We start from the raw sequence: 12,372 nt of genomic DNA, 5'->3' as shown, positions 1-12,372 counted from the left end.
CGGGAGCTGCCGTCGTGAGGAGGGGCAGGGATGGGCAGGGAAAGAAGAGGGTTACTGCCACAAATCCCTCTAAAACCAGCTGGGATTGAGGCAGAAAGGAAAAGGTTTTTGGCTTCTCTCACCTGAGCCCAAGGTCAGTCACAGCAGAGGCAGGGTGGGGAACTTTGGGGTCCACAGGGGAAAAAACCAAGGATAATTTCCAGGCTGAGATGCAGCAATCAGAGGAAGCTGGAGGAAATGTTGGACTGCACCAAAAACCTCCCAGCCTTGACATGGAACATCTTCAAATCAATTCCTGAGCAAGAATGCTCCTGGCTCTGCTTTGGGAGAGTGTGGAGCTGGAATATCTGTATGGAGCTGGGATCTGGGCATCGAGATGGGATCTGGGACTGAGCTGGGATCTGGGCACTGAGCTGGGATCTGGGACTGAGCTGGGATCTGGGACTGAGCTGGGATCTTTGCACTGAGCTGGGATCTCTGTATGGAGCTGGGATCTGGGCACTGAGCTGGGATCTGAGTGTGGAGCTGGGATCTGGGCACTGAGCTGGGATTTGGGCACTGAGCTGGGATTTGGGCACTGAGCTGGAATCTGGGTATGGAGCAGGGATTTGGGCACTGAGCTGGGATCTGGATACTGAGCTGGGATCCAGGTGCTGAGCTGGGATCCAGGTGCTGAGCTGGGATCTGGGCACAGGGCTGGGATCTCTGTATGGAGCTGGGATCTGGGCACTGAGCTGGGCCCTGATATTCCCATCCCCAGCATTCCCAGTGCTGGGTTCCTGAGTCCAATGGGGTTTTGCAGGACCAGTTGATCGCTGAAGGTCAATCCCACCAGGATGGGATCCAGGGGAGTTGCTGTGCCCAGAGCCAGGAGGACAGGGATGGTTTCTGTCCTCCAGCAGCTGCCCCTGCCTGGACCTGCCCCTCCTGGGGCTGGGAGGTGTTGGAAGCCGTTCCTGGACTCTGGGACAGCATCAGGAGCAAGGCTAAGAGCTTGTGATGAATTCCCAGAGCTCCATGCCCTCAAGCTGCCTCTGGGAGCTGCTCTGGCCACCTCCAGACACAGCAAACGAAACCCTCACGCTTCTCATGATCCCTGCATTGCCTCAGGAAGGTCTTTCCATGGGGATTGAGTCTGGGAGTGTGGGAGAAGCAGGCAAAAGGGCAGAACAGCTCCACAAGCTGGACACCCCCATGGAAAGGCTTCCACAGCTGACAGGGTTGGCTGCAGCCCTTCCCACCAGCCCGGATTCTGCAGAGGGCTCCGTGTGATCAACAGCTGGGAAAGGGCTGGGACAGGCTCCAAAACTGCTCCTAAAACTTTTGGTTTTGCACAGGAGGTGCAGGCAGGAGATCCAACATCTTGCTTTTCACTTTTCAGAGGAAGGGCCATTTCTCTTCCCTCCTTCCATCTCTTTTCATCACCTCCTTCACCTTCCACCCTCCATGTCCCTCCTTCTGCTTCCTGGGCCTTCCCAGACACCTCCTCAATGCCGAGGCTGAAACGAGAGAAGCCCAAAGTGGGCTCTGCAAAGCCTCTGCCTTCTTCTCCACGAGGAGGAGAAAAGGGAGGGTGAAGGTTCAGGGTGGGATATTTTTGTTTGTGGTGAGTGGATTTCAGTGGGACTTGGGCGTGGTGAGGCCTGGGTTGGGATTTGCCCTCCTGCCACGGTACAGAGACTTTTGGAGGAGTTTTGTTTTTAAATCTGGGCTGTGGCTCTGGTTTCCTCCCGTGCCCATGCCTGTGCTGATGGGATTTGGCCCCGCTGTCACTGTGATTTGCTTTGACTCTCTGAGCTGTGCTGAGGCTCGGGAGCCCTGGCAGCTCCTCGAGGCCATGCCAGCCAGTCCAGCATGAGGAAAGCTCTGAAATCCTCTCCTGGGTGGGGACTGAGCTGCCCACAGAGTTCAGAATTTCATTTTGCTGCTCCAGTGGAGCTCGTGAATCTGCTGCCCTGGAATCCAAACGGGGCTGGGCCTGGCTGGGGGTGGAGGAGCTTTGCTGTACCCCAAAACCTGGCACAATCCACCCAAAGAGCACAAACTAAGGCTAAAAGAGTTCTGCCTGGAGGTTTTGGGGGTGAAGGTTCCAATGTGGGACAGGGAGAGCTGGGGGCATCCCCAGGTCCATCCTGGGAGGGAGGGAGCCGTTCCCTTGTGGTGGAATGGGGGAGACAAAGAAATCTGCCCCCATTTAGGGGCTGAAGGGGCTTTCCAGGCAGAGATGTGAGTGCAGGGATGTCATGGGAAAGGTGGGGTTTGGAGAGGAAAGAGAAGAAGAAAGGGGATTTTGGGATGTCTAGAGGAAAGCGAGGTCTTTGTGTCCCAGGGAGGAAGGTCAGGGAGGCATCAGCCACAGGCCTGGTCTACAAATTGCTGCAAGAACCTGGAGAGGTGCAGTGCAGATATTGGGAGGGAATTCCTCTCTGTGAGGGTGGGGAGGCCCTGGGATGGATTTCCCAGAGCAGCTGGGGCTGCCCCTGGATCCCTGGAGGTGCCCAAGGCCAGGTTGGACACTGGGACAGTGGGAGATGTCCCTGCCAACCCAAACCATTCCAGGATTCCCTGGTTCTGCGGTTCCATTCCTGGGACATCCTTAGGCCAGGTGGGAAGTGCCCTTCCTTCTAAACTTGGGCTTCCAGGGCAAGGACAGAGGATCCTTCCAGCAGAACACGAGCAAACCTGGGTTTTGAGCCAATTGTTGGGAATTTGGGCTCTGGAACCACAGAACCTGGAATACCCTGAGTTGGAAAGGACCCCCAAGGATCACCAAGTCCTTCCTCCATGTGCTCTGCTGGGCAGGATGTCACCAGCACAGTGACTCCTGGGCCAGGAGCAGTGTCACACACTCCTGTGGCCACCCTGGGCTGTGTTCTATTGTAGGAGCCTGAATGAGGGATGTGGGACTCCAGGCAGCTCTTCAGAATGCAATTTATTGTGTACAAAATGCAGTTTATTGTATACAAAATGCAGTTTATTGTGTACAAAATGCAGTTTATTGTATCCAAGATGCAGTTTATTGTGTACAAAATGCAGTTTATTGTATCCAAAGTGTTACAGCAGTCCAGGGTTGTGTCTGACAGAGCTGTGCTTACAGCTGTCAGCTCCAGCTGCAGGCAGGCCTGGAGACCCCTTGGTTTTAGTTACAGTGAATTATGTACTTTTCTTATAGTTACAATACATTTTATATTTTTCTTTGCTGAGCATCTTAATACAGTAGAACCAATCTATACCTTATCTTTTATCTCTAGCCTATCATAACTACTATAATTACCATATTCATGTCACTATTCTCCAGTCACTAAAAGTCAGTACATTACAGTTTAAGCTAGAAGTTGTTTTTCAGTTTTCTTGCAGTGGAAAATTCTGAGACCTTTTTTTCTACTTGCAGCTTTGCTGCCTTGTTTGCCTGTGCTATCTTCCTGCTTGACAAAAACGTCTTCTTGTTTGAGGTGGATTTATCCTTTGCTCTAAGCCATAAAACCCCCCCTAACTAATATAACCTTTGCCTCCTTGGTTATCCAGTAAGACTGGCTCAGCAATCAAAACTTGCTTCCATCTCTATTCCTTATTCAGATGCTACATTTGAATATCTTTCAATATCAATATATTGAATATATTGATATATATTGATATATATTGATATATATTGATATATATTGATATATATTGATATATATTGATATATATTGATATATATTGATATAAATTGATATAATTTGATATAGATTGATATAGATTGATATATATTATATATCAAATATATATCTACATCAAAACTTGCTTCCATCTCTATTCCTTCTTCAGATTCTACATTCAAATATCTTTCAATATCAATATATTGAATATATTGAAGATATTGATATATATTATATGTCAAATATATATCTATCTATCTATATCAAAACTTGCTTCCATCTCTATTCCCTCTTCAGATTCTACATTCAAATATCTTTCAGTATCAATATATTGAATATATTGATATATATTATATATCAAATAGATCAAAACTTGCTTGCATCTCTATTCCTTCTTCAGATTCTACATTCAAATATCTTTCATATTAATATATTGAATATATTGAATATATTGAATATATTGAATATATTGATATATATTATATATCAAATATATATCAATATATTGAATATATTGATATATATTATATATCAAATATATATATCTATAGCAAAACTTGCTTGCATCCCTATTCCTTCTTCAGATGCTACATTCAAGTATCTTTCAATATCAATATATTGATATGTATTATATATCAAATATATATATCTGTATCAAAACTTGCTTCCATCTTTATTCCGTCTTCAGATTCTACATTCAAATATCTTTCAATATCAATATATTGAATAAATTGATATATATTATATAACAAATATATATATCTATAGCAAAACTTGCTTCCATCTCTATTCCTTCTTCAGATTCTACATTCAAAAATCTTTCTGCCAAGCATCTGTGAGAGTTTCTTGTCAAACTTTCATCCTTCCCATCATTACATAAAGTCCCTGCAGAGCAGTGGGAGCAGGAACTGCTCTGGTGGCTCTGCTGGTGTCTCCAAACCTGTTCTGCTCCCCCTCCCAGCCAGGCCTGGGAGCTCTTGAGCAATTCCTGCCCTGCAGCAGCCGGGCTGCACCCGGGGGCAGGACGGGGAGCGCTGCCAAGGTCTGAGAGCTGCTCACTTTAATCCTGGGCAGAGCCAGGCTGGCCTGCAGTGTTTGCAGTGTTTGCCCGGCCCGGCAGCACCCGGAGCTGCTGCTCTGACGTGGCAGCGCCCATTTCGCCTCCGTTTGCTCCTTTGTGTCCGCACTGCTGGGAAAATTCATCCGCAAACACCAAAGGTTGTGTCCAAAGAGGAGCCAGAGGAATCCTTTTGCTTTATTCCAATAAAGGGAGAGGCCATGGGGCATTGCCCTGGGGTCTCTCAGATTTTTGGAGGTTGCAGTCTCCTTTATATCCCAATTTCCCTCTCTTTTTCCCCATTTCTGAGGTGCTTGAGAGGTTCAGACTTCCCAAAACACCTGATACCAAAGATTCCCCTCTAATGTATAACCCTCCCTTTTAATTCTTATGGAATTTAGGGGGTTTTTCCAATTTCTGAGGTACTTCAGACTTCCCAGAACTCCTGATACCAGAGATTCCTCTCTATTGGATAACCCCGCCCTTTAATTCTTATGGAATTTAGGAGTTTTCTCCGTTTCTGAGGTGCTTGAGAGGTTCAGACTCCCCAAAATGCCTGATACCAAAGATTTCCCTCTAATGTACAACCCTGCCCTTTAATTTTTAATTCTTATGGAATTTAGGGGTTTTTCTCAATTTCTGAGGTCCTTGAGAGGCTCAGACTCCACAAAATGCCTGATACCAAAGATTTCCCTCTAATGTATAACCCTGCCCTTTAATTCTTATGGAATTTAGGGGTTTTTCTTTCCCATTTTTTCTTTCATCTCTCAATATCAAATTTCATTCATCAGCAAACCTAAAGTTTATTTGTAAAAGCAAATATCCTTTTCCATTCATCAATCAGTGCAATCCTTCCCATTGTTTCTTTTGTCTCTCAGTGCTGGTTTTATCCCCCAGCAGACCCAGAGATTGGAAAGACAAATCACTCATTCCTCTCAACACTGTCCCCTGTGACTCATGGACATCTCACACCACAGCCCTGGAGGTGTTCAAAGAAATAAACCAGGCCCAAATTTCTCCAAACAGGTGAAAATTTCTTATTTCCAGGCCCAAATTTCTCCAAACAACCCAATTGCCTTGGTCCCAAGGCAGGGATGAAGCAGGAGCTCCCTCAGCTGCTGCCCCTCACAGGTGCTGCCCACCATGGCCGGCCAAGACTCATTAATTAAAGTGGCTGCTCAGGGTTATTAATTAATGTTTCCTGAGAGCCCAGGAGCAGGGGGACAGCTTAGTTTGTGGGATTTTCCTGCAGGAAATGGAAAACTGAGGCACAAAGGGGGTTTGGGGTCAGCAGGAGCTCTCCAGGCCCAAGTGCAGAAACCCAGGAGGACATTCCCACCTCAAAGGGTCCAGGCTCATCCAGCTCCTTCCCCCACGTGTTCAGGGGGTGTTGTCCCATCCCACAGGAACATCCTGGGGAGGAGGGAGGGGACATTTCAGCTGGAAGGGGCTGGGTGGGAGTCAGGAGGCAGGAGCTGGCTGGGAATCATGGAATGGTTGGGTGGGAAAGACCTTAAATCCCATCCAGTCCCAGGGCAGGGACACCTCCCACTGTCCCAGGCTGCTCCAAGCCCCTCCAAGCTGTCCTTGGGCACTTCCAGGGATGTGGAAATCCATTCCAGGGCCTGCCCACCCTCCCAGGGAGGAATCCCTTCCTCACATCCACTCTAAATCTTTCCTGCTTTAGTTTAAAACCTTTCTCACTTGTACTGTCCAGGTTTCCATCTCCCATGGAGGTGAAGCTCCAAAGCTGGCAGCCCTGGGAAGCTTCCTGGGGTGTTGGCAGGGCTCTGCCCCTCAAGGATAAGGAGGTTTTCATTTATTTTATTCTGCAAACCCCTCCCTATGCATTCCCTGATGTTCCCAGCCTGGGTTAATCTCCCACCCAGGGACCAGGGATTTAGCATTAATAATCTGTGGATAATTCAGCGGCCTGGGGTAAATTCCTGAATTTTTAATATTTTATTTTCAAGCCCACAGCACAGCTTTCACTACCAGGGATTTTTTTTTCCCTCTTGAGATGGGGGAGAGAGTATTTGCTGAGGGCTTCTGGGTGTGCCACTATGGATGTTGGTGCAGCAAATCCCTTAATTATCCCATCAGGTTCCCTTTCCTTTCTTTTTGATGTGATTGAGTGTTCAGCAAAGTTGTTTTAATCCTGCAAAATCCCCGGTGGATTTGGCTGGGTGTGGCCTGGACAGAGGTTTTTTATTGCCATTATTTCTCAGTCTGAGTGTTGAAGGGAAGAGTGAGGAGGGGAATGGCCAGGGCTGGAGCTGGATGGGTGTGCCAGACACCTGCACCTGGGATCTTCTCCCTGTGGGATGGGCCCTGGGGACAATCAACACCTTGGGAGGACTCTGGCACCTTTGGGAGCTGCCAGCTCAAACAGGAGAACGAGGATCCAACAAAACCTTACACAAGCCCATCAGTGGGAGAGAGAAATATAGAGGTGGACACTCACTGCATTCTTTGAGGCGTTTCTCAAGCCAGCTCCTCTGCTGACTGGTGTTAATTAAAATCATTATCGTTCTCCTTCCTTTCTCTCAACCAATTTCTTTTACTGACTTGCCTGTGACTGCTTTTTCTAGGACAGAAATCCACAGCTACTTGCCATGTAGTTCATTCTCATGATTCTTGCCAATTGTAGGAGGGACAGGGTTTGGGGAGAGGAAAGGTCCCTGCCAGCCTGAGAGATCTGCTCTCCATTGCTCAAACAGAACAAGGGTCCAGGCTTGGGGCAGGGTTTGGGGGGTCCCTGCAAGCCTGAGGGATCTGCTCTCTATTGCTCAGCTCAAACAGAACAGGGATCCAGGCTTGGGGCAGCTTCTAGGGGGAAGGGTCCCTGCCAGCCTGAGGGATCTGCTCTCCATCAGCTCAAACAGAACAGGGATCCAGGCTTGGGGCAGGGTTTTGGGGTTCCGTGCCAGCCTGAGGGATCTGCTCCCCTTTCTTAGCTCAAACAGAACAAGGATCCAGGCTTGGGGCAGGGTTTTGGGGTTCCGTGCCAGCCTGAGGGATCTGCTCCCCTTTCTTAGCTCAAACAGAACAAGGATCCAGGCTTGGGGCAGGGGTTTTCTGGGGGAGGGATGGTCCCTGCGAGCCTGAGGGATCTGCTCTCCATCACTCAGCTCAAACAGAACAAGGATTGAGGTTTGGGGCAGAGTTCTGGGGATCCCTGCCAGCCTGAGTGATCTGCTCTCCATCCCTGCAGGCTGGGCAGATTCATCCTCCTCCTCTCCAAGAGCAGGCAGAGCCCTGAGGGCTCTCCCAGATGCTTTTCCTGGCTCTGTAAGGTCCTGGTGGCTCCTCAGAGCCCCACGGGGCTGGTGCCTGGTGGGGCTGAATTGGGTGCCAGGCTGGGCCAGGAGGGGAGGCCGAGCTGCCCTGGGTGGGGATGTGTGATGGTGTTCACAGGGGTTCTTGGATTGGGGAAGAGACGAGGATCTCACTCCGTGTTTCAGAAGGCTTGATTTATTATTTTATGTATATATAATATATAATATATGTAATATATTAATATATTGTAATAATATATATGTAATAATAATATATAATATTGTATATATACACAATATATATAATATATAATAGTATAATAATATATATGTAATATATTAATATTAATGTAACATATATATATATTACATTAAAACTATACTGAAAGAATAGAAGAAAAGGTTTCATCAGAAGGCTAACTAAGAATAGAATAGGAAAGAGTGATAACAAAGGTTTGTGTCTCAGATAGAGTCCGAGCCAGCTGGGCTGTGATTAGCCATTAATTAGAAACAACCACATGAGACCAATCACAGATGCACCTGTTGCATTCCACAGCAGCAGATAATCAATGTTTACATTTTGTTCCTGAGGCCTCTCAGCTTCTCAGGAGGAAAAATCCTAAGGAAAGGATTTTTCATTAAAAGATGTGTGTGACAGGGATGGACCTTGGCCACTCCTGGAGGTGGGCCAGGGGGATCAGGCTGGGATCAGGGCAGGGCTGTCCCCAGAGGGTGCTGGGTGCTGAACAGCTTCCCCAGGGATTGGTCATGGCCCCAAGGCTGCCAGAGCCCCTGGAGCCTTTGGACATCCCTCTCAGGCACAGGGTGGGATTTGGGGTGTCTGTGCAGGGCAAGGGGTTGGACTGGATGATCCTGGGGTTCCTTCCTGTTAAGATTTTTTTAAGCCTTCTGATGTTTACATTTTTGTAATGAACTTTCTCACACATTTTTTTTTTGTAAATAACTTATTGTTTTGCATTCTTTTATGGGAAAAGAGAAATTTAATAGACTGCTAGTTTATCCAGTGTCATTGGAGAGGTGGCACTTTCCCCCTCCAATCCACTGTCACTTTTGGAAATCTATAAATATTGAAGTCAAAAAATAAACTTCCCTTTTTTACCTTGAAAACAACAGTATGTCTGTGTCATGTTATTTTGTGTCATCTAATGACACCTTCTCAGGTTGCTGTTGTTAATTGCTGCCCCGAGATGTGCAGGATGTCTCTGTTTCGGAACTGAAGAACAAGTCTGGACTCTTCACTTTTCGGTCTTGAGGTTGTTTATTAATTCTTATCTATAAAATTTTCTTTCTGCGCAGCCAAGATCTGCTCAGCAGGGCAGCCACAGGCAGTCTGTGTTGTCTTTTTATACTGCAAAGTACATATAACACATTTACACTTAATGCCCAATACCTATCACCTGTGTTAGACAGTGCACTTCTACTCTAAACCAATCCGAAAGTGCCACCATCACTGCAGAAAATGGAGAACAAGAAGAAGGAGAAGAAGGACAGGACATGCCCACATTCCTCCATCTTGCCTCCTGAACTCCTGTTCTAAAAACCCTAAAATTCTACATTTTCACCCTGTGACTAATTCACTATCATTCTACTCAAACTCTTGTGGCTTGTAATTCCTCACACAAAGCTGGTAATTGTTTCCAGCCCTTGAGGTGGTGTCAGTTTTTTATACTAAAAGCTACGTGTACAATATTTACACTTAATGCCCAATACCTATCACCTATGTTAGACAGTGCACTTCTGTTCTAAACCAATCCCAAAGTGTCAAGATCACCAAGAAAATGGAGACCAGGAAGAAGAAGAAGAAAGGCTGAACACACCCAAGTTCCTCCATCTTGTCTCCACAACCCTCATACCAAAAATCCTAAAATCTACATTTTCACCCTGTGATCATTATATTATTATACTATTTAAACTTCTGTGACTTTCAGGTCCTCATTCAAAGCTGGTAACTTGCTCCAGGGGTCACAATCAAATCGCCAGGTGTTCTGGGCAGCATGTCAAGGTCTCCGAGCCCCCCGGTGGACTCTGGACACCCAGAGGGATGCACTGAGTTCCAACAACACCTTCCCACTGAGGGTGTTCCCTGAGAAGAGCAGGGCAGGGGCTGGAGTCTCTTCCCTGCTGTTTTATCCAGGAGGAGCTGCTAGGGTTGTGGCTTTGCTGGGAGTTTTGCCTCTCCCAGAGCAAACATTTCCCCTCTTGGAGCCTTTCTAGGCTGGGATGGAGCTGTGGGATCTGGAGTTCAGGCTCCGAGGCTCCTGCCCTGGCTGGGCAGCAGAGCCCTGGGCTGTGACCGTGTTCACAGGTGTCTGAGGGTGAGGGAAGAGATGAGGATCTGACTCCATGTTTCAGAAGGCTTGATTTATTTTTTTATGATATATGTTACATTAAAACTATACTAAAAGAATAGAAGAAAGGATTTCATCAGAAGGCTGGCTAAGAATAGAAAAGCAAAGAATGATAACAAAGGTTTGTGGCTCGGGTTCCCTGTCTGAGCCAGCTCACTGTGATTGGCCATTAATTAGAAACAACCACATGAGACCAATCACAGATGCACCTGTTGCATTCCACAGCAGCAGATAATCAATGTTTACATTTTGTTCCTGAGGCCTCTCAGCTTCTCAGGAGGGAAAATCTTAAGGAAAGGATTTTTCATAAAAGGTGTCTGTGACACTGGGGCTCCCTGAGGAACTGGGCTCACAAAGCACCTGAGCTCCTGTTCCCAAGCCCCTGGAGCCCTGCTGAAGGGTGTCACCCCCTGAGTGTGTTGCAGGTTCTTTACCCATCCTTGTGCTCAGTAATTTACCCGTGGTTGTTATCCATCCTCATTCTCAGCTGTTTGTCCATCTGTCACAGACAGCTTTTTTTAAAATCTCTTCTTTAAGATTTTTCCTCCTGAGAAGCTGAGAGGCCTCAGGAACAAAATGTAAACAATTATTATCTGCTGCCGTGGAATGCAACAGGTGCATCTGTGATTGGTCTCATGTGGTTGTTTCTAATTAATGGCCAATCACAGTGAGCTGGCTCAGACTCTGTCTGAGACATGAACCTTTGTTATCATTCTTTGCTATTCTATTCTTAGCTAGTCTTCTGAGGAAATCCTTTCTTCTATTGTTTTAGTATAATTTTAATATAATATAGATAATAAAATAATAAATCAAGCCCTCTGAAACATGGAGTCAAATCCTCATCTCTTCCCTTACCCTCAGACCCCTGTGAGCGCGGTCTCAGTCCATGCTCATCCTGGCAGGGCAGCAGAATCGGGGCACCAGCCCGGGCTCGGTTTCTCTCCCTCCCGTGGGCCCTGCCCAGCTCTCAGCCCCGGGGAGCCCTCGAGGAGCCGCGGGTGAAGTGGCCCTGAATTGACTCGGAACAATCCTGACAGGTCCTGCGGAATCGCCCCTTTCCGACTGAATGGCTCGGGCTGGGTCCGTGCGGATGCCAAGGCTGCTTTGCTTGGCTGCATTCCTGCCCTTCCAGCTCGTGCTTTCCTCTTAACCCTTCCTTTCCCGACTTCTCCGCAGAATCCAGGAGCGGGGAGGGTTTTCCCACCGTTTCCCTGCAAAGATTCCTCACCTTCTCTGCGCTAGGCCTGCAGTTTGTCACGGTTTTTTGTGGTTTTTTTTTTTTTGTTGTTGTTGGTGGTGGTGGTGTTTTTTTGTTTTTTTTTCTTTTTTGTGTTGGTTTGGGTTTTTTAAATTTTTTTTTTTTCCAGCAGATTGCTCAGAACAGCTGATTTATTGTTTGTACCTCTGTTATCGACCTGGAACACTCAGGAATGACTGGAAGGGGCTGGGGAGGGACAGGACGGGGGTGGAGGCTCTCTGCTCCAAATTGTTCTCATTTTGGGGGAACAGAGCGTGCGGCTGCTCTGCTGAGAGCTCCCATTCCTCCCCAGCCCCTCTCCTGGGCTGCAGGTGGAGCCTGGGCTGTGTTTCCTCTGTCCTGGGCCCATGGGAACCCCTTCATCCTTCAAAAGAGACAATTTTCCAGCATGTCCTGTGGCACAAAAGCAGATGTTCCCATCTCTCTGTGCCCTGAGGTTGTATTTCCCCCGCAGGCTATGTCAGAGCAGTGAAAACCCTCAGTGATTCCCTCAGTGCCCCTTTACCTGGGCTGGGAGATCCCCATTGTCCTCCTGCCCGTGGGCTTGGATCAATAACTGATCAATAACTTGGATCAATAACTGATCAATAATCTGCCCTGGGGGTGGGGCTGCCCATGCCCATGGATCAATAACACTGATCAATAACTTGGATCAATAACATTGATCAATAATCTGCTCTGGGATTGGGGCTGCTCCAGACCCTCCCTGTGCCCCCCTGGGGCTGCAGCGGCCCGAGGGGACAAGGGTGGAACACAGGAGCCTCCAGTGTGG

Source organism: Ammospiza caudacuta, chromosome 31 (assembly GCF_027887145.1).
Source record: "Ammospiza caudacuta isolate bAmmCau1 chromosome 31, bAmmCau1.pri, whole genome shotgun sequence".
NCBI classification, from domain to species: domain Eukaryota; kingdom Metazoa; phylum Chordata; class Aves; order Passeriformes; family Passerellidae; genus Ammospiza; species Ammospiza caudacuta.
Note: the sequence above shows the minus strand (reverse complement) of the source record.